The sequence below is a fragment of the Aegilops tauschii genome, chromosome 4, assembly GCF_002575655.3.
Source record: "Aegilops tauschii subsp. strangulata cultivar AL8/78 chromosome 4, Aet v6.0, whole genome shotgun sequence".
In the NCBI taxonomy this organism is placed as follows: Eukaryota; Viridiplantae; Streptophyta; class Magnoliopsida; order Poales; family Poaceae; genus Aegilops; species Aegilops tauschii.
The window spans coordinates 319,035,805-319,060,020 of NC_053038.3; the positions used below are offsets into that span (position 1 = coordinate 319,035,805).

The 24,216-nt window shown below is 46.5% G+C and overlaps 1 long non-coding RNA gene across 4 annotated transcripts; it reads left to right on the forward strand.

The window, feature by feature from the left end:
- Positions 1-18,173: 18,173 nt before the first annotated feature.
- LOC109762504 (uncharacterized) lies at positions 18,174-23,615 on the forward strand. Of its 4 annotated transcripts, none has more exons than XR_006662681.2 (2): positions 18,174-19,245; positions 22,262-23,615. It is a non-coding gene; the product is annotated as an uncharacterized lncRNA (long non-coding RNA). The 4 variants fall into 4 exon arrangements; XR_005754451.3 differs by lacking the exon at positions 22,262-23,615 and adding an exon at positions 20,558-20,846; XR_005754452.3 differs by lacking the exon at positions 22,262-23,615 and adding an exon at positions 20,595-20,846.
- Positions 23,616-24,216: the final 601 nt, after the last annotated feature.

The following is a 24,216-nucleotide window of genomic DNA, read 5'->3' on the forward strand; positions in this document are numbered from 1 at the left end:
TGCGTACTAGAATAACACCTTAAGACACAAATCAATCAAAACCCTAATGTCACCTAGATACTCCAATGTCACCACAAGTATCCGCGGGTATGATTATACGATATGCATCACACAATCTCAAATTCATCTATTCAACCAACACAAAGAACTTCAAAGAGTGGCCCAAAGTTTCTACCGGAGAGCCAAGACAAATACGTGTGCCAACCCCTATGCATAAGTTCAAGAGGTCACGGAACCCGCAAGTTGATCACCAAAACGTACATCAAGTAAATCACGTGATATCCCATTGTCACCATAGATAAGCACATGCAAGACATACATCAAGTGTTCTCAAATCCTTAAAGACTCAATCTGATAAGATAACTTCAAAGGGAAAACTCAATCCATTACAAGAGAGTAGAGGGGGAGAAACATCATAAGATCCAACTATAATAGCAAAGCTCGCGATGCATCAATATCGTGCCAAATCAAGAACACGAGAGAGAGAGATCAAACACATAGCTACTGATACATACCCTCTGCCCCGAGGGTGAACTACTCCCTCCTCGTCATGGAGAGCGCCGGGATTATGAAGATGGCCACCGGTGAGGGTTCCCCCCTCCAGCAAGGTGCCGGAACGGGTCTAGATTGGTTTTCTGTGGCTACAGAGGCTTGTGGCGGCGAAACTCCCGATCTAGGTTATGTTCTGGGGGTTTCTATATATATAAGAGGTTTTGGCGTCGGGAACAAGTCAGGGGGGTCTCCAAGGCGGCCACGAGGCAGGGGGCGCGCCCAGGGGGGTAGGGTGCGCCCCCACCCTCGTGGTGGCCTCGGGGCTTTTCTGGCCCATCTCCTGTACTCCGTGGGCTTCTTCTAGTCCAAAAACAATCTTCGTTGAATTTCAGGTCAATTGGACTCCATTTGGTTTTCCTTTTCTGCGATACTCGGAAACAAGGAAAAAACAGAAACTGGCACTGGGCTCTAGGTTAATAGGTTAGTCTCAAAAATCATATAAAATAGCATATAAATGCATATAAAACATCCTAGAAGGATAATATAATAGCATGAATACTTCATAATTATAGATACGTTGGAGACGTATCAGGCAGCAGGTCGCGGGTCTGCGTCAACATCCCGGGCCTCAACAGGGCCGCTTCGCAAGAACTGTTCTGGCCATCCCGTGTCGGTCGGAGTGGGGGCTAACCCTACAACTGCGTATGCATGCCGTTTGGCCTGTTGAACATGGGCGCCTGATACCAGCTCTTCGCACATCGTGCTATGGCATCTCACGAGGCCAGATGCCAGGCGGTCATGTGTGAGGAGGCCTCGGATCCGTGCGAGCTCCCCAAGCCTCAGGAGTCGTCCGACTCATGAGGAGCAACTTTCACGACATGCGTCTCCAGCTACCTCGACTCGTCTACAGCCCTGGTGCCAGGTGACTTTTCGGTTTGTTCAGTTGAGAGCGCCCCTCGGGCTGCATTATCCTCAAGCTGCCAGGGCCTGCCCCGTAGCTGCGTCGCTTCGATTCGTGTATTTTGGACCAGGTATGCCTGCTTGAGCTACCATGGCTGTTAACATTGCGCCTGACGATTTATTGCCTTTGGAGTCACCTTTGCGGCCTCCGCGCATTGCTAGCCCACCCCTTGGACATCTCACGGAGGGGGCTACCTGCACGGCGCCTGTGCTTGGGTCCATCCCTGTAGCGTTGATAAATCTAAGAGACTGAGCTCTAGCTCGCGGGCCAGTCCCGCGCACGTCACCTCACTAGGTCCTTAGTGCCTTTGTCTTCTCGCGGAACGATCACGGGCAGATCAGCAAGCTCGGCTGCCCCTTGTATTTCGTGAGTAATTAATGTGCGGGAACCTCCGGAGACAGGACCTCGAGTGGCCTCGCCAACGCCTCATTCCCGACCACAACCAAGCACCATTCCAGCTCGTAAAAGTCTAAGTAAAATTGCCCCGTACGCCGTGCGTCACCGGGTATAGCCTCCCCTGAGCGCCTCTGAAAGGTGGGCCATCTCTCTTTCACGCAAACCACTTGCACGTTAAAGGGGGCTCTTGAGCACCGCGCCTCAGGATCCCCTACCACCTTTCGAGCCCTCACCCCCTGGTCTTGACCACGGTATCGCGACCTGGCATACCTGCGGCGGCTGAACTTTGCTCGGAGGCCAGGTCCCGAGGACGTAGAGCATAATGGTGGGCAGGGAAGGGAGGTTGCAAACCTCGCGGAGGAGTACAGGGAAAGGGGCGTGGCCCAACGCCACTGGCATTTTTTGGAATACGATGGGCATCAATTTCCTCATGCGCCCCCGGTGGGTCTTACCTTAATTTATTACAGAACAGGGAACACGCGCAGGATCAAAGGCTCTAGGAAGCTCGCCCTCTTAACAAAAGGACCGCCGCGGACCGTGAGCTCGCCAAGCTAAGTTATCCTATACGCGCCAGCATGAGCCTTACCACTAGTGCTTTGTTTTCTCGCAATGTCGCTCGGGCAAGGAATTCCCCCTTTTTTAATCTTTCAGGAGCTGCTTGCATGCCAAAGGGGACCTCCTGAGCATCACGCCTCAGGGGATCTTACCGGACTTCAGGCCACTCACCTCCTGGCCTTGACCACGGCATCGCGACCTAGCATACCAGTGACGACAGAAGCCCGCCTGGGGTCTGGTACCTATCAACGTAGAGCATTGAGCCACCGCAAGAGCAAAAAAGGGACCCATGCCCAAGCGAAGAACGCGAGCGCAGCGTGAGCTATAAACTTTAATATAAAAGCGCAAGCGCCATGATTCTTACACACCCCCGCAGGGCCCTTCATGATCTTGATACAGGAAATCAAGAAAAAGGAAAGCCCCCAGGAGACTAAGGCTCAGGAGACCGGCTCTGGCGTCGCGGCACTTAGTCGGTGTCCTCCTCGACCCTAGCGTGGTGGTTCCACGTAGTCGTCGTTGCTTGAGATGCTCTCGGAAGGGGTGCCACCGCTGCTGGAGACATTGGCGGGGAGGCCAAGGGAAAATTCACCACTAAGGGCCTCGCCGCCGTGATTGCCGCCCACCAGGCAGCACCTCAGGCGCTCGCCATCTTCCCCGAAGATCCTGAGGAAGAGCGTCGCTGCCTGTCATACTTGAAGTGGAGGGCGTGCCTCCCCTTCGAGCCACAGGCGCGGGCAATCGCTCCCCATCCTCGGGTCATGAAGACGTCACCGGAGGAGGTGGCCTCGACCTCCCCTTGCAAGGACTGGTTCCAGCACCCGTCGTGCTATAGTCACAGCTCGACGGGTCCCCTCGCCGTCTACTCTTCCGCCAGGGACCGCGGGAGTCGGATCCAGGTGCACGATGGCATCACCACCCACACCACAAACTCGCAGGCCGTGGCATCAGCATGGGCTCATGGGCGAGGTGTCGAGGTGGCCGTCGCCTATCTCCCTCTGCGACCATGGTCACCGTGGCTTTCGCTGCCGCCCCCGCGGGAGGGACCCTTGCCGCGGCCAGCGGAGGTGATCCGAACCCCCGCAGGGGCTTGCTCATGCCCCTGAGGAACCACCGCTGGCATCGCGGTGATCTTGCAGGGACGGCCTCGCCCTCTCTTCGGCGAAGGCGACGCTGCCCTCTCCATCTGAGCTTTCCCCTTCTCGGCGGCGGAAGAGGCCGCACACCGTGGTGAGGAGAGCTTGGCGGAGATCGAAGCACGGTGGGCTGCCGCCTACAAGGCCGGGAAGGAGAACGCCACATCTGGCCAGCATGCCCTGATGGCAGCATGTGAGAAGTAGTTTAAGTTTGTAGTATTAGAGCAAATTACCAGTAGTACTTTAAGTTTGTAGTATTAATGTACAATGTCGGTAAGAGCATCATTTGAGGGCTTTGAGCGTTGATTAGCATGTGTGCCCGTGTGCGTTTTTGCGTTAATCATTAGAAGATCACAAAACACACGGTTTCTATGCCGTACCCGTCTGCGTTTTTGCGTTAATGACCCATAAGTCAGTTACCTGTGCGATATTTCCTTATAAACCAGGCGTACCATTGACCGAAAAAAATCAAGTACACGTGTACATTTTTTGGAGACGGGATCTGCCAACTTTGTTTTTTCTTGCACACGAGTATTTACGCGCTTCGTCTGCGTTGTGTGTTTCCCCCGCCCAAGTTTCAAATTTCGCACCGGAATTTTCATTAGGCGCGCGATTTCAGAATTTATTCCTCCAACCACATCCCCTTCCCCTCAGTATCCCCCCTCCCTCGCGCCTCCCCCTACTGGCATCTCAAACCGCCGCTGCCGCAACCACAGCTTCAAACACATCTACGTTCTGCTCGGATCCAGTCAGGTAACCCACCGATCTCTATCACGTCCCCGGCCTGATTGCTTAAATGGCGCCTGCAAAACATCCTCATGCCTCCAAACCCCCCCTCCCGCCAGGAGCTGATGGCGGTCCATGGCGTGATGGCCGCTGTGCGTGTTGACCCGGAGGAACACCTCGCCTCCGCCGCCGCCGCCGACATGGTGCAGGCTCTCGCCCAGATGAAGTCTCCTAGCGACTACCCCTCGGGACTTAACAGGTAAGATCTGACCAGCTAAATCTTACCAATACCACTTGCAACGGCTATGATTTGTACGGTTGATGTCTTAAGCATGTTCGTGCCTTGTTTATTTCAGTACTACACACTGTGTGATGTTCAAATATTACCGTGTCCAGCTCAATTTCACCAATACCAAACAAACTTACAATACATGACTCAGGATATCACTAGAGATTCTGCCCATTTGCTATTTTTAGTCGATGCTAACCATGTTGCACTTAACATGCCTGTCCATGTACTTACGCAGGGTCATAACGGCCGATGCTTTTGTTTGCCGTCGAGGTGAGCTGCATCCCATGTCTTACAATATTTCACATAATTTGTGCAGTTGCAGTTTAACTTCTACCCATTTACTGGTTGCCTGTAGGTACACATGTCAGTGGCACTGATCCATGCTTCGACCCGGAGGAACAGCTCGCCTCCGCCGTCGCTGACTTTGGGTGAGCTCTGGCCAAGATGAAGTGCCACGACAACTACCTCTCAGGACTTACCAAGTATGTACTCACCAGTTCAATCTTACCAATACCAGTTGCAATTAATGGCTATGTTCTGTACGGTCGATGTATTAAGCATGTTCTAGTAAACATGCCTAACATGTTTTTGCTACTTTCCCTACCTTTTTATAGACATCTGGGCCATTCTCTGCTCTGGCAGCACCTGCCTTGTGATGTTTAACTATGCCAATTGCATTGTTATCAGTACCGGTTTCAATGTCTATTAAGCCTGTTGCAATTAACAGTTGAATCCATTTTTAAACAGTTGCATTTCAATGGCTACAAACTTACAAAACATGACTTAGGATGTGTTAAGCCTGTTGCAATTAACAGTTGTATCCATTTTAATCTGTCCATTTGCTACCATGCTACTCTCCGCAATGAAGATATACTAGAGATGCTGCCCCATTTGCTATTTTTGGTGGATGCTAACCCTGCTGTACTTAACATGCTTGTCCATGTACTTACGCAGGGTCATAACGACCGATGCTGTTGTTTGCCGTCAAGGTTAGCTGCATTCCATGTCTTACAGTATTTCACGTCATTTGTGCAATTGCAGTTTAACTTCTACCATTTACTGGTTGCCTGTAGGTACACATGTCAGTGGCACTGATCCACGCTTCGACCCAGAGGAACAGCTCGCCTCCGCCGCCGCTGACTTTGGGCGGGCTCTGGCCAAGATGAAGTGCCCCAGCAACTACCTCTTAGGACTTACCAAGTATGTACCCACCAGTTCAATCTTACCAATACCAGTTGCAATTAATGGCTATGTTTTGTACTGTCGATGTATTAAGCATGTTGTAGTAAACATGCCTAACACGTTTGAGCTATTTTCCCTACCTTTTTATAGACAACTAGGCCATTATCTGCTCTGGCAGCACCTGCCCTGTGATGTTTAACTCTGCCAATTGCATTTTTATCAGTACCGGTTTCAATGGCCATTAAGCCTGTTGCAAATTAACAGTTGTATCCATTTTTAAAGAGTTGTATTTCAATGGCTAGAAACTTACAAAACATGAATTAGGATGTTGTTAAGCCTGTTGCAATTAACAGTTGTATCGATTTTTTAATCTGCCCCTTTGCTACGGTGCTACTCTTTCGAAATAAAGATATCACTACAGATGCTGCCGTTTTATTACCATTTGCTATTTTTGGTGGATGTTAACCCTGTTGTAGTTAACATTGGCTTTCCATGTACTTACACAGGGCTACAATGGGCGATGCTGTTGTTTGCCGTCGAGGTTAGCTGCATCCCATGTCTTATACACTATCTATTCCTAAATATAAGTATTTTTAGAGATTCCAATATAGACCACATAAGGAGAAAAATGAGTGAATCTAGATTCTAATGTAAACTATATCTATAATTCTATATACATCCGTATGTAGTTCATATTGAAATCTCAAAAAAACTTGTACTTAGGAACATAGGTAGTTGTATTTTACATCATTTGTGCAATCTCAGTTTAGCTTCTAACATTTACTGGTTGCTTGTAGGTACATATATGAGGGGTACTGAACCACGCTTCGATCCCTTTTGCATATGGGGCAATGAGATATTCATGAACAAGCGTCAAGTGAGGAAACTAAGAAAGATTGTTAGGCGAAAGAAATGGGTGATTGGAATTAAGCTATTTATTTACACTTTGTCGAAGACAACAGTGAACTTTAGGATGGTAAGTAATGTGTTGCCTTTTCCCCCTGCCCACAACAAGTTACTCTATTAGACCTCAGTATCTGATATTTTTCTCTTTTCAGTGGTTTCCGAAGCTATTTACTGATGATTACCTTGCAAACTACATGACCGGAGTGGAGGCAACTAAGGTTAAAGTATATAATTCATGCTACCATGATAATGCTCTAGAAGTCTTCCTGAATGCGGTGAAGGATGGGCGGGTGATTGTCACAAGGGGTTGGACAAAAGTGATTCGTGCCTATCGCATGCAGGAAGGCACATTATGGGCATTCCGCTTCTTCAACACCGTTGGTAGTCAAAATGATTTACACTTGTCTTCACCTTTACCGCCTTTAAATACTGCGGTTCATCATAGTTAATTGCTTCCTAATCCTGTAATTACTAAACATATTGTACTGACAATTTTATTTATGGATTCGTTGTTGAACCATTGTGCTGAGAATTTGAATTGCATGTTTCGTATTTCAAAATTTCCAATTAGAATAATAAATTACAGGCAAAAATAAAAATAGAACAAACAGTCATGGACCTTTGCAAACGGTTCTAGCAGTAAAAGCGCTTGCGATGGATAGCCCAATGCCACACAGTTTTCTACATCAAATCGTGTGTGATGTAGTTAATGAAAGCAAATAGTTAACCAAGGCAGAGCGTGTGTGATAGTTACACCTTTCACACATGAGCGTATACATAAAACCGTGTGGGATGTACATCCGAACAGAAACGTTTTCCCTGGATTGACTGTTTGGGATGTACATAAGAACGAAAACGTATTCCTTGGATTGACTGCGTGTGATATACATACGAACGGAAATGTTTTTCTAGGATTCACCGTGTGGGATGTACATACCTACGGAAATGATTTTCTTGGATTACCGTGTGGGATGTACATACCTACGGAAATGATTTTCTCGGATTACCGTGTGGGATGTACATACCTACGGAAATGATTGAGTTTCGATGCCTCACCCGATCGCACACGGCCCCAGCCTGGGTCCCAGGAGGGCCTATCCCCGACAATTTCTGGGTCGTGTGGGAAGGACACCCTATCACACACACTCACTTGGCGACGGTTCCAAATGCCGTGATGGAAAGGGGTAAAAACCCGTTTGTTTAGGACCGACGCGCACCAGTGTGGGAGTGTGATATAGGTTACATCTCGTATTCTTTTCTAGCTTGTACTACTTCATTAAGGAGATTTTTCCAGGAACACGCATGAGATTTGCGTGTTGATTCATTAAGGAGGAGATGATGAAAGTACAGATTACAAGTTACAGGTAGTCACACACCACCCAACACCACCGAGATTACAAGAGTCTACGTCTCAGTCTCGCCCACCAGCTGACCGTTCCTAGCTCTAAGACTCCATGCCTGTTTCCACGTCCTCCATTCAATCTTGATCTTGTCCACTATCACCGTCTCAAGTGAAGAAACCTTGTCGAAGATTCGGCTGTTACGCTCCTTCCATATGTAGAACATTACTAGATTGATTAAGGCGTTTCGCTCCGGTCTCTGCTTCCTTGGCGTCGAGTTGTGTGCCTGTTCCCACCACTCCACCAGAACCGAGTCAATCCGCGGGGTTTGCAGAGAGAGGTGCAGCTGCTGGGCCACCATGTGCCAGATCGTCCGGGAAAAAGGGCATTGCATGAGCAGATGATTGATTGACTCCACCTGTTGATTACAAAGTTGGCATAGCTGCTGGTTGGGTAAGCCTCTAGGGCTCAGCCTGTCCGCGGTCCAACATCAGTTATGAAGCACTAGCCAACCAAAGAATTTCAACCGCAGAGGTGCTACAGATGACCATAGTTGCTCGGCACCCGGCAACCTTGTCTTGCCTGCAAAGAAGGCCCTGTAAGCCGAGCTTGCAGAGTAAATACCTGAATTTGTCCAAATCCATCGGAAGCTATCGGGGGCATTGGATAGTTCGCCGCGGTGTTGCTGGACCTGCTCCCACAATATGCAGAATTGGTATATCATAGTCAGCGAAAATTCTCCTTTGAAATGCTTGGTCCACTCATTATTGCATAGTGCATCATGGACAGAGACACCTTGCTTCCCAGGTGGAACAGAATGGAACAGCTCCGGCGCGATATCCTTTGGTGAGTTGTTGTCCATCCATCTATCATGCCAAAATAGAGCCTTCCGTCCATCCCCAACCATGCAGATCGTTGAAGCGTGGAACAGGTTATATGTGTCCGGAGAGACAGAGTTTCTAAGTCCCTGCCAAGGCCGGTCATAGTCCACTCTTTCCAACCATAGCCAGCGCACTCTAAGGGCCGCGTTTAGTAATCTCAGGTTATGGATTCCCAAGCCTCCGAATTCAATGGGCCGACACACCATGTCCCATGCAACTTTGCAATCCCCACCCTTCGCTTCCTCCATTCCTTTCCATAAGAAATCTTTGCATATCTTCTCGATACTCTTGATGACCCAGGGTGGGAGGTCAAGGGATAGCATGTGGTACACTGAGGTTGCAGTGAGGACAACCTTTGATCATATAATTCTCCCTCCTTCAAACAGAAGGCCCCCCTTCCATGCTGGCAGATGGTTAGCCACAGAATCCACAAGTCCATGGAGATCCTCCTTTGTCAGTGCTCCCGTACGAAGAGGGAGGCCAAGGTATGTGCAAGGAAAACTTCCCAGAGTACCTGGAAGATCTGCCAAGAACTCCTGCTCCACCTCACATCGAATTGGAATAACAGAGCTCTTCTGAAGATTCACCCGGAGTCCTGAAGCCTCTCCAAATAGATCGAGTGCTGCTGCGACAGTTCTCAACTCCGAACGCCGGGGGCGGATGAACATTACCATATCATCAGCGAAGAGAGAGATCCGGTGCTTGATTCCGTGCTCCGTGAGCGTGGTCAGTAATCCCGCGCTCTCCACATATCTTACAAGCACGCTTAGAGCGTCCATGACAATAATAAACAACATGGGTGAGATCGGGTCGCCCTGCCGGAATCCCCTCGCGTGCCAGATCGTGTCGGTAGGGCCGCCATTGATAAGAATCTGCGTAGAAGAGGTGGAAAGGATGCAGTCGATCCATTGCCTCCACCTAGGCCCAAATCCACGCCGGCCGAGCACCTCCAAGAGGAAGGGCCAGGCTACAGAGTCAAAAGCCTTTGCCACGTCTAGTTTCAGGAACAGAGACTCGATTTTCTTGCGATGGAGTGTTTTCACAGCTCTCTGAACCAAGGCGAAATTATCTTGGATGCATCTCCCACCAACGAAGGCACTTTGATTGCGTGATATTAGCTCTTCCATCTGTGGTGCCAACCAGTTTTAACTTGGTAGAGTGATATTCGTTGCATCTTTCATATGGTGTCTAGCTTTCATTGCTTCTAATTTGTTGAAATGCCTTCTCCTTAGTTTACACATCATAGCCGTGAATATGCAATGTTGTCCTTTTTTGTTACACATTCAATCATCCTATCATGCGACTGCCTTACATTAAAGTAGTGCTCGTCAGCATCCTGCATCAATGAGTTTCGAAAAGCAATTTTTTATTCATTTTTCTTGTGGGTTTGAATTGACAAGGCAATAAAACTAAGAAGCAGGAAGGAAAAAAATAAGGCAGGGACTGATGGCGGTCTTCCGGTGAAACCGGCATGCTAGGTGCTTTCTCTAGCTTGGCAGTGTGATATTTTCTTGCATGTTGCATACGGTGTCTAGCTTGCATTGCTTCTTTTTTGTTGAAATGGCTTCTGCTTAGTTTACATAAACAGTTGTGAATATGCCATGTCGTCCTGTTTTTCGTACATATTCCATCCTGGTATCATGTGTTTTCCTTACATCTCGCATTCTTTTCTAGCTTGTACTACTTCTAATTTGTTGAAATGGCACTTACGATGAGACAATTTTAACTTGGTAGAGTGATATTCGTTGCATCTTTCATATGGTGTCTAGCTTTCATTGCTTCTAATTTGTTGAAATGCCTTCTGCTTAGTTTTCACATCATAAGCTGTGAATATGCAATGCTCTGAATATGCAATGGCACTAATGACGAGAGACCTTTAACTTGGTAGTGTGATGTTGTTTGCATCTTGCATCTGATTTATTTCATGTACTGCTTCACATTTGTTTAAACGCCAGTTATGACGAGGCACTGTTAACTTGGCAGAGCGATATTTGTAGCATCTTTATATGGTGTCTACATTCCATTGCATTGCTTCTAATTTAGTGAAATGTCTTCTGCTTAGTTTACACATCATAGTTTTGATTATCTCATGCCGTCCTGTTTTTTGTACATATTACATCCTCCTATCATGTGTTTGTCTAACATGAAAGTTCAGTTCGTCTGTATCACAAATCAATTTGTTCTGAAGAACTAAATTGTTATTCCCTTTTCTTGTCGGCTTGACTCACATTGGCACAGAGAAACAGAAAGGAACACAAAATAACAAGGGATGGTGTTAGTACTAATGACACACGAAAATGGAAGCGGAATAATCCTGCAGATTCTGCTGGTACTGGTGGTGCAATAGAAGGTCAAAGTCCAGCGGAAAATTGTAGAAACGGGGTATCCCGTGCTACACGAGCTGTAGAACAAGCCAAACAAAAACCAATGGCTACCACCAAACAAGCAGAGACAGCCCTAGTTGTTGCAACACCTTCCATGGTACCACCAGTTGCACGAGTTACTCGTTCGACAACTCAGCTAGCAGCACGTTCCCAAGCTCCCTTGCCACCAGACACTACTTCCAAAGCACTCTTGACACAAGGCGAGTTGGCAAGATCAGATGAACTTTGTGAGCTTCAACAGCAAGAAGGTAGTTGTTGGAGTCAAGTTACAGCTGCATGCTTCTTTATATGTAGTCTCATAGTTTGATGTACACTAACACTTCCTATGTTTGTTGTTGGACTGGCACCTAGGTGCAAGAGGAAACAAACATCAGGGATAATGCTTGATAGGTTAACTAAATCTAGAGGAGGGAGAATGGAGATCCGTTTTGAGACAGGTTTAAAAAGGCCACGTGATGCTACAGAGTCAGCCAAGTTAGTATCAGAGGCATCGCTTGCCATTAGGTGTCATGTACGTATCCTCCCAACATGTATTCAGTACAGGAATGAAAAAGACGAAACCCAGTTCAACACCTTCCTCGACCATTTATCTTTAAGTACGGTTATGTATGGAAACTAGTAATATCGTCTTGCTATGTCCCATACTTTCTAGGTTGTTGATAATGAGACTCCCATAATTTTCAACAGATGAGGTTCAAGTTGGATAGCCAAGATGATGCAACCAGACAAGCTTGCACCCATGTTTTCAAGTATGCTCTGCAACAGTATCGATATAACTTGAGAAAAACTCACTTTGAAGGCAAGGCTAACAGTGAACTTGCCGAAACATCTCCAGTGGAAAATATATCGGATGAAGACTGGAGAGGCCTCGTTAAACACTGGTCTGATCCAAAGTATCAGGTACATTATATATATGTGATCAGATCACATGTTGAACTCCTATTTACGCATTTGCCTCACAAATCTATCTTCTTGTAGGTGAACTGTTCAAAGAACAAGGCCAACCGTATGAAAGTGAAATTCCAACACACGACAGGATATCGTAGCTATATTGCACACTGCGAGGCTCTTGTAATTAGCTGCTGTTTCACTCTTTTTGTTGTACCATATTATCATATTTATATTGACTTGTTCCAAATGCACAGGAAAGCCCACAAGGACCAAAAAGTACCTGAACCAAATGATGTGGAAATCTTCAAGTACTGCCATACCAGCAAGACGAAGGGCATGACTACACCAGTCAAAGCCGCTATTGTAAGTCCTTAATCCTCATGCCTTTTAACTACTACTTACTCTGACTTGTGCATTGAACGACATGGTTTGCAGCCAATGTCTATTACTCTTTTCAATTTTATACACAATTGTCTTAGCGTATCATTGCACCTGACAAGGTTTAAAAGAGAGGAGTGATGTTCCTTTGATCTTGATCTGTAATCTAGTTCCGTGCTGGACTTGCCCACACAATGTTACAATTGCCTATTTGTCTGTTCTCAGTTGTTTTGTGATATGAATGATGTCATACTATGATTACCGTATTATAAACTTTGTCTCTTTATCCTTAGATGTCAATACATTGTGAAGAAATAGACAATACATTAGCCATGGTACATGGTCATATGTTTGGAACCTGGTTTTATTATGTACTTTGCAGTAAAATACAACTAATATTTTACATGGGTTCACCAGAATAAGTTCTGTATATAGACCAAAGCTATTTTGTTTGGTTTTGTTGCCTCCTTAATATCTTCTGTTCTGGTACTACTAATGTAAAAACTCAAATTTTCAGCAAGCTATGGAAAAAATGGTGGAACCGCCACCTTTTGAAGGCGACAAGGCAACTATAACCGCAATGTCACCCCTTGCTGCAGTGGGTCAGTACCTGTCCACTAACAGTGCCAAAAGCATGTTCCTGCGTAATACTAGGTTGGTTGTTAAGGCAATGTCGTCCAAACTGCCTCATGATCAAGATATGCAGGCTCAAAACAATGTTATATCTGCGCTCCAGACACAAGTCCATTCCCTAACAGAGACCCTTTGTGAAACAAGGACAACCATTGTTCGATGTCGTCAAGATATGCATGGTTTCAAAACCAGACTATCAGACATTTTCTATGTTGTTCAGGAGCCTATGAGAAATGAAGGCGAAGGTTATGGTGCTCCATCGGACAATACAACATGAAAACGTAACAGTCAGGTGAAATGAACTGAGCTTCTGAACTTCTGGTGGTGCATTTATCTGCCAGACTGTTAACTTTTATGCCAACCTTCCTTTTGTTTTATGGTTGTATGTTTTGTTGTGATACAAAATTTGTTCTTAACGTGCAGCCACCGGCTGAAGAAAACAGCAAGCCATTTTTGTATAGTGTAGGGTGTTCCCTATATTTGCACTGGTGGCGAATTTTGATGCCCAGTGGATGTAATCTGTGCAATCGCCTTAATAGCTTAGCGTTAGTTTCAGACTTATTTATTTCCTAGTCTTCTTTTTCCCTGGTTTGCTAGTGGCCGCAACGACCATGGGCCATATACGGACCGTGGTAACCTTGACCCTGCTACAGGCCGTAGGATCCATGGGCCTCCTATGGGCCGTCAGATAAATGGGCATCCAACAGGCCGTAGAATCGGTGGGCCTCGGGCCATCGGATAAATGGGCCCACGTGGTCCGTAAACGGGCATAATTGGTACTGGCCCAACACGGTAATGGGCCGTTAACAGGCCGGAGGGCAGCAAAGGCTTAATTCTATCACAGGCATAACGGGTCATTAATGGGCCAGAATATAGGACGGTCTGGAAACGGCGCCACGGGTTAACAGGCCACAAACAAGCCGATTCTTGCCACGGGTCGAATTTGGCCCATTAGGGTAACAAGCCAGTACCGGGCCGGAAATAATCGAGGGCCGGAAAGGAGCCCAAGAACGTATGGGCCGTCAGTAGGCCGAAAGCTAACACGGGCTGGAAACGGTCCATGTGAATCATGGGCCGTTAATGGGTAGAAAGAAATTTACTGTTCATTATGGGCTAGAGTCACCGTGGGCCACTAAAGGGCCTAAAGATACGAAAGGCCTCATATGGGCCGAAAGACATCGTGGGCCATACATGGGCCGAAAGTGAAATGGCCTGGTGTTATATTCGACGGCCCACATGACGTTGTTGGGCCGATTTCGGGAAGGCCCTAATTGGACGTGAGTTACCGGGCCGTAAAATGGGCTATTTGCGAACATACCATTAACAGGCTTTTCATGGGCCGGCCCGCTAACTTTTGACCAAGTCAAACTGGCCGGCCATTGTAAGCTAAATGGGCCAGTGGTGGGCCGTCGCACGTGTCGACATATCATAGGCACCTATCTGACCCAATGACAAGCTGGCACGTGTTTCTTCGGCCAATTAGAACTTTACACGTGGAAAATCCTCATTGGTCCGGGCTGTTAACGGGTTATCGGATCCGAAACCGGACCCGATAGCTTAACGACGACCCGTTACAGTGGATGCCACGTGTCGGTTACCCTTGACGAAGCACTTCCATGACGCGTCATTTATCGTCATGGAAGTGAACACTTCCGTGATGATATTTTTGGTATTGGAACACTTCTACGACAACACAAGTATGACTATCTTGGTTCTGTCATAAAATCATCATGGATGTACATACATGACAGAAAAGGTGACCTACTGTGACAAACACGTATCATCACGGAAGTGTATTTTTTTTGTAGTGGTAGTGGATACTAAGGATCAAACCCTCACAAAGCTAACTCGATTACATGATAAATCTCATCCAACTCATCACCGTCCAGCAAGCCTACGATGGAATTACTCACGCATGGCGGTGAGCATCATGAAATTGGTGATGGAGGAAGGTTAGTGATGATGATGGCGACGAATCCCGTTCTCGGAGCCCCGAATGGACACCAGATCAGCCCTCCCGATGGAGAATAGGAGGAGGCGGCGGCTCCGTATTGTAAAACGCGATGAATCATTCTCTATAATTTTGTTCTACCCAAATAGGTACTTATAGAGTTGGAGTTAGGGTCGGAGGAGGTCCAACGGGCCCACAAGCCCGCAGAGCGCACCCCAGGTGGGCTCCCCCAGGTCTTGTGACCTATGGGTGGAGCACCTTCTTGCGCCAGTATTTTTTATATATTCCACATAAATTCTCCGCAAATTTTCAGGTCAATGCGAGAATTTTTATTTCTGCACAAAAATAACACCATGGCAATTCTGCTGAAAACAACGTTAGTCCGGTTAGCTCCATTCAAATCATGTAAATTAGAGTCCAAAACAAGGACAAAGAGTTTGGAAAAATAGATACGATGGAGACGTATCACTCCACGCGCCCGGCCGCCGAGCCACGTCGACCGCGCCCCGCACCTGTGTTGACACCAGATTTTGGCATGGCATAAAAGAAAATGAGATGGCTTCGAGTGAAGGGATTTTCAGCATGGAAAGTTTTACGTCTCCGAGTGGAACAACTTTGATGTTTAAGTCATCGACATCCGACCTCATCTTAGGGGCCGAAATTGTACTCCTAGTGGTAGAATTTAGTATTCTGAGTGCTTTTCGACCAATAACGCATTCAGGACTACATCGGATGAAGGAGCACTCTAAAGGAATTGTCTTCGTCTCATCGAGGCAATTGATTTTCATATATAAGTCATCTTAATCCGAGTTCATATGCAAAAGCTACAGTCAATACGGTCCGGACCGGCCAGAGACCAAAATATTACGCTTGACACCAGCCACATGTTGATGAGTGTCTGATGCAATGCGTGAGCAATTTGGCCCTCAGGAAGGCCTTTAATCGAAAAACCTTCAACAGGGAAAAGTTTCATCTCATCGAGCCGATCGATTTTCATATATAATTCGTCTCAATTGGAGGTCGTATGAGACCTGGAGAGACAAATCAAGATCAGGGTATGTTTCCAGTTGGGAAATCCGAGTGGAAAGCTTACCATCCGAGTGAAAACTTAGCGATCGAGTGAAAGTTCGCCATCCGAGTGAACTTACTATCATGCGAGTGAAAATATAATCATCCGAGTGAAATTGTCCTCCAGGTGAAAATATTATGAGTGAAAAGATTACAGTCGGAATGGAAACTTGCCGATCAAGTAAGATATTGCCTTCCGAGTGAAAATATAATCATCCGAGTGAAAGATTGTCTTCCGAGTGAAAATTTTGCCATCCGAGTGAGAGATTTTAATATCCTAGTGAAAAAGTCCAGTCGGACGATCCGAGTGAAAGACTCTAATATCCGAGTGGATGAGCTTGAATCCGAGTGAAACTAAACATGTGCCCGAAAGTTCATCAAGATGACCTCGGATGGAGAAGTGTTCAATACAAAAGTTGTGCGTATCGTCAAAATGGTAAAATTTGGTTTTGGAGTAATCATCATCAGAGATAATATATGGCCTGCAAATTCACTACGAGACTCCGATAATCCAGTCTGCTGCAAGACCGAGTCCGACTGGAAGGTAAAGATGACCTCGAAAAGTATTCAGGATGGCCTTATTTGAAAAAATGATCAACATGAGAGTTGTTCGCCTCATCGAGGCGCACAAGTTTGATATATGGGCCGTCTTGATCGGAGATCATATGCAAGCTCAACAGCCCGCGCAAGGGGGAAGACCGAAGTTGGGCCAGATTCAGACTGAATCCGAGTTGGAATAGAACTAGGACTCTAGGACGTGAATTGATGTAATTTTTTGTAAGGAAAGCCTAGATGAATCCTTTACTTGTACGGGAAGTCCAGCCGCCTCTTATATATGTTGGGGGTGATGGCCGATTAAACAACACACAATCGAACAAATCAATATACTACTTTTTCAGTCTATGTTTTATCTCTCCATCGTTTTTTCTCTCTCGTTCTTCGTTGTTCTTCGTGTTTGAGAGATGCGAATCTCGAGGCTCTAGGGCCGAGAGAATCGACCTAGGGCAGCCCATAGCCGCCGCACTCCCTGACGGGGTCCCTCCCGGGTGCGCGGGGTTTCGAGTCTGCAAAAGCGCCCGCCGACTATCTTGCGTATCGCGCTGTCGGTCGGGTCTCCTTCGACGTGAGCTGCGGTGCATCACCCCCGGCGTCGAGGGTTAACGTGACGTGTTCGTGTGTCAACACACTTTTTGGCGACTCCTCTGGGGACTGAAGATCAATTGTTATCGTCCATCATGTTCGATCTTCCCAAGCCATCTGAGGTAGACGCCGATAACATCATCAAGCCCAGTCTTGATGAGATATCGGCCGATCATCGCCAAGTCTATGAGGAGTACAAGAAGGGGCGCGAGGAGAAGGACTTGCAGGAGTTCCTTGCAAAGTTCAAGAAGGATCGTCAAGGCAACATCACTCCGATTGAAGAAATCATGTTCCCTCCTCTTCAAGCCGAGCAGGTTAAACCCTCTGTGAGTACTACCTTTTCTCCTGAGCAGTGGGATGAGATTGAGAGTCGTATTGCTGATGGTAACAATCTAGTCTATCAAACTTTTATAGAAAATATTAATGCTCAGAAGAATATATCTCAATCGACTAGTGGTAATGATGGTGTAGCTGCTAGTGTGCAAAACCCTAATCTGGCTTTAATTACCTCTCTCATCGGCGCCTCCCATGCCGATGACTTATTATCCTACCCAAACAAATTAGATTGTGGCTGCACCCATTAATCCTATTATGAGCATGATAGGTTCGGTGGCAACGCCGAACCAAACCCTACCTACAGCTACATCCACTCGATCACTACCAAATTATGGGTCGACGTACATGCCACAATTTAGATATATTAAAACTGAGCATCCTCCCAGCCCTCTCAGGTCATTAGCAGTTTTAATCATTAGATCGCCACTTTTAGTCGTTTTTGGCCGTCGGATTCGCTGTTTTATTCCATGTTTTCTCGCTAAGTGGGCTAGGCAGCTACTCCGGTGGCAATTTTTGAGCACTCTGGTTCATTGGGCCTAGCCGCCCCACAAAGCCCACGAAGAAATTTACACGAGAGAAAAGGGCGAGCGACTACTCTCGAGAAACCTAGGTACGCCGCCGCCGCCACCGTCCACGCTACCCCTCCCGTCACGCGCCCTCACGCCACCTCGCCGCCGTCCTCCGCCCCTCCTATCCTCTCTCCCAAAGCCACCGACCTCGTCTCCCACCCTCTCCTCCTACCTCATCAGAAGAGAAGAGAAGAGAAGAGGGAGACCGACCAGGTCAGGCACCGACCATGGCGGCGGCCAGATACGCCACGGCCGCAACCACCTCGCCAAGGATCAGGATCTTGGCCACCATGGAGATCGCGACCAACGACCAGTCCGTCCTGCGTCACCTTCACCGACGCCGTGGCTCATCGGCGACGTGACCATGAACCAGGCCGCCACGAACCCCGTCGGCACTATCTTCGGTGAGAACTGCCAACTGACTGTCACCTGCTAATTTCCCCTTTGTTTGTTTTGTTTAGGGGCAGTCTTTATTTTGCATGGTAAGGGCAGTCCTTCTGTTTGTTAATCAAGTTTCTCAGGTTCATGGGTTTGTGTCACGGCGTTTTGTGCTTGTGTTGCATATATATTTAACAGTAGTATCGACAATGTAGACATGCCCAAAGCCTTGCATCCTTGCCATCTCATTCTTCAGTTGTCAAATGCTCAGTCAGCTATTCAGATCCCTGCATCTTTTTTTCAAGTTTTTCCCCATATTGATCTATGTATTATGGTGAATCCTTCAATCCAAGATGCCATAAGACGATATAGAAGTTTGGGATTAATTCTTGGCTGAAACATATAAAAAATACAAATATGTACAAGTTGTTGGATGGAGGGTTGGCCCAGAATTCTGCTAGCAGTCAGCACAGGAGAACCAGGACAGTGGCGGTGGAGCCTCCAGCGTAAGGGCACCGCTGTCGTCGTTCCCGCTCCATAGACCACCAACTGGATTCACCGCTGCCTGGATGAAAGCAAGGAACCCATCTAGATTCGTCCGATGTGTTCAAGAAATCAACAGTGTTGTCATACATGACAGGCTGATTAACAGGGTTAGTGGATAAACACCCATCTTGTTCAAAGTAAAATAATTTTCTATTGGTACATATTTGTGTATATGATGAGAGATGAAAAATCCGAGTTGTCATGCTTGTGCATTAGGATGGTTCAGGAGTTTTAGCTGGCGCTTTTCAAGATCAATAAGGAGTGTTTGTTTGCTGATCCATTAAGTCCACAATGCACGTGTGTACAGGAATTTTCTGTTTGTATTGTACAAAAATGTCTTTTTGTTTTTTTTTCATTCTAATGTAATTACTATGGAGTCACTCCCACTCTTGTTTTTGGCATATTACTGGGACCCTGGAGATATAAAACACACTGTTTACCATTCTGTAGGAACCATAAGCAATATATGGCAAAGACATCTTCCTAATTGTAGAATCATGCACGCTTTTTGGGCACATACGTACATATATCGTAATATGTAATACTAACAAACAGATGATTTAACAAGCCAGATCTACTTGAGCAAATGTACCCGCCACTTTCTTGGGACATTTAATTGCCCATAGAATCGTGCCGGCTTTGATAGCCGGGACTGGAAGGGACATTATCTGTCTTGTTAAAAGTCTTGATCATATATACTAAGGTCATAGGACTCCACATGCTACCAGTTTCTTATGAAAAACAATCTTCACAAAAACTGATCCCCACCTACGTCGACTCACATCCAAACCATTGGCATCCAGTTACCTCTTATATACAACCTCCACCTAAGCCTAGGACTGATTACTTAGACCAGTATTATTCTTTTATTAGATATATAAATATGTGTGCATAGGCAAATAATTGATGTGGGAATGATGTTGATACCTGGTACACAATATGATCTCTGTTAATACGATAGTGCATTTCCCTCAACATTTTCCCTGTTCTTAGTGGTCTTTGATCTTCTTTACACAAAACAGAATGGAATTCTTGGATTTGAAGAAATTTCCCTTGCATCTCCTGGCAAGAAAATTGAATGTACATTCAGAACATAATCATGGTATTTGGATGGATAGTTTACCTTTAAATATGGTAGTAGATTACAGAAAAAATTCTACTATGAAAAAGACACATAATAGAAAAGTCTGCACCATACAGTGGCACTTATACCTTGCATCTCCCATATGATAATTTGTAGCATGAATATTTGCTTAGAGTGATTAGATGGACCTAGAAGGAATGTACAGCCACTGGCACATTTTTGTAGAAGGTTATAAATTTGGAAATAAATTGTAGCGCCTGCTTTACTGTTATCTTCCATTTAAATTATAGCTTTTGATCTTGTCATCTTTACATGTTGTTTAACATACTATGCAGCTTGACTTTGATTCAAAGTGCATGAACCTGAATGCAGGCATCATTTTGACTGGAAGGCCTTTCTTTTTTCGTTCTTTGGGATCAGCAAACATCCTTGTGTAATTCAATACCTGGATGGTTTTGGGCAACTTTATAATTTAGTAAACAATACTAACACCACACTTAATTGAAATATTTTGTGTGTTTCTTGTGCTTACCTTGCAAGACCTTAAAAACAAGATGACAAAGAATTTGGTATACATTTCCTAATTAAATGTCTGTCTTATATTGCAATTTATATCATTATCAATGATTGTTTGATGAATTAAATTTTTGTCTTATATTATCAATGATTGTTTGATGAAATATATATTACATTTTCTAACATAGTAAAGCTATGTTTAGAAGTATCCACTAATTAACTTGTGAGGAGATCAAAATCATGCTTACTCAATATCATAAATAATGAATGAACCTGTACAATAATCAGTTGGGTACCTTCTTTTAGTTTGAGGGGTTCATGATTTGGATAGTGTTTATCGATGCTGGTTTAAATCAGCGTCAATTAATTTGGATTGGAGGGAGTATCATGTTTTGTTGTGTCATATATATTATTGAAATCCCTACCACTCTATTGATAAAATGGACGGGCGCGGCAACGCGCACCATCAATGATCTAGTTTCTACCTATAGCTAGTAACCCTACTCTTTCTATGCCACTGCCACAAGCTGCATCGTCCACTATGGATGATGGTCTAGCTAATCTTAGAGAGGAGATGGCTAAGATTCTTCGAGAGAATTTTGGAGTTGAGCTACCTCGGAATCAGATTTACCAAAAGTCGTACCCCGAGTACTTTGATGCCATCCAGTGCCCTCCAGGATGTAAAATTCCAGATTTTGTTAAGTTTAATGGAGAAGGCAAAAAAACCACATGGGAGCATGTTAGTCAATATTTAGCACAATTGGGTGAGGCGGGCTCATTGAATGAATTGAAAGTGCGTTTATTTCCTTTATCATTAACTGATACCGCATTTTCATGGTTTTCTTCTTTACCACATGGTTCCATTCGAGTTTGGTCGCAGCTAGAGCAGAAATTTCATGATCACTTTTATAGCGGCGACAATGAACTCAAGTTGTCACATCTAACATCGGTTAAACAGAAGCATGACGAATCGGTCTCCAATTACGTCAAGAGATTCAGGGAAACAAAAACCGGTGTTTTAGTTTGGTGATAACCAAAAGGGACTTGGCGGACCTAATGCTGAGTGGTTTGAGAACTCCCATTAGAGAAAAGCTAGAAGGCTATGAGTTCTTAAATATTAACCAGGTCTTACAAAGGGCTTTGGCTTAGGAAAGCCGAAGCAAAGATCTCAAAGAAGTGCATAGATACAAAGCTGATCGTCCAAAGATGAATATGGTCGAATATGATAGTGATCACTCGGACGATGAGGGTGATGTTTTTGCTACTGAATTTGTTTGGCCATCTAAAGCCAAACCCTTTACTTGCAATGATCTGAAACCGATTCATAAGAATCGTGATGAAGAGATGAATTTTACTTTTAACATTGCTAAGTGTGATAGAATATTTGATGTTTGCTGCAGGCTAAGATTATTAGAATATCTCATACTTTACCGCCATTTGAAGAGCTGAAACGGCGTGCTTATTGCAAGTATCATAATTCTTTTTCTCATGCTACTAATGATTGCAATGTTTTTCGATGACAGATACAATCGGCCATTAATGATGGACGATTGAACTTTTCTGAGATGCAAGTTGATAAACAGCCTTTTCCAATGAATACCATGGATTTGGAGGGGAAGAAGCTACTCATTCGGCCAGAGGCAGCCGAATCTGTTAATAAAGCTAATGCCATTGTTGGTGAGCCCAGGAAAGACAAGGAGGACAACAAGGTCTTGGGGAGATAGGTTGTGCTTGATAAGCAACCCGATGGCAAGGAAGTGATCAAAATCACCATCAAGAATCCTACACTCGGGGGGCAACCGCAAGTGCAAGAAAATACTCATGTTAAATTTGTCAAACCTAAGAGTCCAGAAGTTGGCAGGTGGAAAAGGAATGAAGCTAAAGTACAGCGCAAGCGGATCAAGCTGACTTTTGATATGTTGCTGTTCAAGTACGCCAACCAGTCGGCCGATTCTAGCTTTAATCGGCCGACTCATCTGAAGCGACCAAGGTCACCATCAGCTGATATGTTCAGTCAGTATATGAAATCGAGTGGACCAAGGGTGCCATTTCCAGAAGAGCATACGCAATCTGTTTGGGATCAACTTGACTATTCATATAGGGGCTGACTAAACATTGGTGACTATCAGTCGGCTGGTCAAATTATGCGACCGAGTGGAAACTATCCTAGTGTAAGAATGCACGTTCTGGGAACGGGGGTCCCTAGACTTGCCTGCCTGCGGCCCATGGCGTGGCTGAGCTAGCAGGCCCGTACGACCCATCTTCATCGACAAGGCATTTAAGACTCTCACGAGGGGCCAAGCCTCGCGAGGTGGACGACGCAAGACCTCCTCAGGAGCGGCCTCGCCAGGCAGGCTCACGAGGGGCGGAGAGATCAAGGCAAGGCAAACCTCACGAGGTCCTCGTGACGTGAGCCATGACGACCGAGACCAGGCGGGCGCCAGCGCGCGCGGCATCCTTGTTTCCTCTTTGGTGCCAAGGGGGGAGCGCAGGCGCGGAGTACCGAGGCATCAAGCAAAGGTTTCCATATCGGTGCAACGAGACCAAGACCAGCGGGACGGCAAGACGGAGGTCACCATGGAGCCCAAGACGGCGTCACCATCAGAGCCTTTTGCAGGCGAAGACCGTTTTTGTCAGGATAAGTTGTACTAGCTGTCCCCTTTTAAATTGGCCGTTGTTGGCTCCCTTCCCGCTCAATATTTGGGAAGAGGACCAGGGCCTATATAAGTAGAACTAGCCACCACAGTAGGGGGATCGATTCCATCTTCCACCCTCTCACCCACAAGCTCACCGAGCACAATAACACCTCAACCTCAGGAGACTGTTATTCCCCTTGTACTGTTCATCATCAGCCCAAGAGGCAATCCACCACCACCACACTGGAGTAGGATATTACACCACAACGGTGGCCCGAACCAGTATAAATCTTGTGTCTTTGTCTTGTGAGTTCGTCGAGTTCGTCCGCGAGATCTTAGAGAGCTAGAGCGTGGATCGGTAGGGAGGAGATCTTCGCGCGCACCCCAGTGTTCGAACCTTGAGGGTTTTGCCGGAACCCGTGATCCGACATTTGGTGCGCCAGGTAGGGGTGTGCCGAAGCTTCCTTCCGTCGCTCCGTGCCCCGTTGCTCCGTCGTCTCCATGGCGGATGCTCGTCGCGCTCGTGCTGAGCGCCAGGCTGCCCTCGCTGCCCGCGTCGCTCAGTCGGCTCCCGTCGGTGGGCCACCTCGTCGTTCCCCGTCGCCTGCCGCCAACGCCGCCACCATCCCGGTGAGGAACGAGCAGCAAGCATCCTCGCTGCATCCCTCAGTGCGGCGGGACGGCCACACCGCCACTCCATCGCTGACCCCGGCTGGTTCTTCTTCCCATGCACGTCGCCCTCCCATGGACGCACGGGCCGCGCTCCTCATGGCGCACGAGCTCCTGCGCTACCGACCGGTCGACGACCTCTACGAGGACTGGCTCGACCGCATCGCCGAGCT